Source organism: Schistosoma mansoni, chromosome W (assembly GCF_000237925.1).
Source record: "Schistosoma mansoni strain Puerto Rico chromosome W, complete genome".
In the NCBI taxonomy this organism is placed as follows: domain Eukaryota; kingdom Metazoa; phylum Platyhelminthes; class Trematoda; order Strigeidida; family Schistosomatidae; genus Schistosoma; species Schistosoma mansoni.
Genome location: NC_031502.1, coordinates 22,333,751 through 22,335,260, shown reverse-complemented (window position 1 = coordinate 22,335,260; position 1,510 = coordinate 22,333,751). Strand labels below are relative to the sequence as shown.

The following is a 1,510-nucleotide window of genomic DNA, read 5'->3' as shown; positions in this document are numbered from 1 at the left end:
TACACTCACCATCTGGGATTATCTTTATGTTTTCATTTTGCTAGGTACTATATCCAACTATATTGGTCAACGACTAGAATAAAATTCACAAGTAAATTTATCCCAGGCAAACAATAAAGAAGAAATAAATGAGATCTTTGGGAAAAGTCTTAGAATGAAGTCGGTGTGAATATAGGCAACAGTGAATTAAAAATGTCTCCTTTTCCCCTAACCCGGGATAAATAATGCGTATTTTTCCCCAAAATTTCCCCATTCAAGGGAAATGTGTCGAAATCACCACTTTTACCTTTCTCAAAATATCTACTTTTCCCAAAAACTAGTACCGATTTGTCTACTGTTCTCCAAAATTAACACCAAATCTTTGATTCTTGTTCAGTATTAACGAGTGAAACAGTAGGTTTCTAGCAAAGCCTAATGTACTAGTATAGTGTATACTTCGTGATTTCATTTTTTAATTCCCTAGGTCAAACAAATTATATGCGTACTCGACAATGATCAACATAGTGGTTTAAATAGGAACAATTTATCACACATACAGATGTCAAGATCATTTACATGGGGGACAGTGAAACGTCCACATCCCAAGTGTCAGAAAAAGATGTCTTCAACCGTAATATAAAAAATAATCAGTATGAGGCTTAAATGCATACATTAAGAAAGGTTCTTAGTTGAGACGAGATAGTCATGCATATCAACGTACTCAATCCAAGTGAGAAGTTTGATATGGGTTCAAGGAACATTTATTGGACAAAAAGTATTTACACTAAGGGGTAAGGCGAGTTGTACATTTTTAGGGTCGACCTTTTCTAACCTCACCCTTCGTTTGTGGGATGGCAGCATCGCTGTTATGCTGGTTGTCTGAGAGAAACAGCCTACTGCTGTCACACCTCTGAACAGTTAGCAGTACGACTTCACCCTTAAACCTTGGGTTTACCGCTTTTAGTTTTACTGTTCTTCAACAGACCTACCTGGCATAACAGGACACGAACTCGAGGCCTACTGAGCCATCACCCAACAGTGTCATTATCTAGCTTCAGTCAGTCAGTATTCACAGTATTATTTCTAAATTTATTGTTTCTTCTTACCCATTAGACTACATCAGGAGGGACAGAAAGCATTCTTCTCGCATGTTTGGCTTATCGTCAGCTTGCACGTGAACATGGTATCAAGCATCCAACTATGTAAGCTTCTGTATATTAATTGTGTAACTCAATTACCTATCACGCGTTTATGTACTTATCTTTAAGCCATATTGTTCGTATTTGATGACTAGTAATAGTACATGAATTCCTCAACTAAAGTAGATGGAGTGAGGATCCAGACATACGATCTCAGTGGTTGAAAATCAAGTGCCCCAATCACTAACCTGCCTCTGTATGCTTCCGTATAAAATGCCCTCTTTATCTTCACTTCGGATAACATTTTTCACCTTCGTTTTTATACTGTTGTTGACCATTGAGGTAGCTTGTTTTAAGACATCGGTGGCATATGTTCCAAGTAACTCATTAGG

General features: G+C 37.5%; 1 protein-coding gene across 1 annotated transcript in view; it reads left to right on the top strand.

The window, feature by feature from the left end:
• Nucleotides 1-1,510, top strand: part of Smp_154950 (putative sphingosine phosphate lyase) — a gene marked incomplete at its 5' end in the record, with an annotated part of 26,608 nt that overhangs the window by 8,100 nt on the left and 16,998 nt on the right. The window lies entirely within an intron of this gene.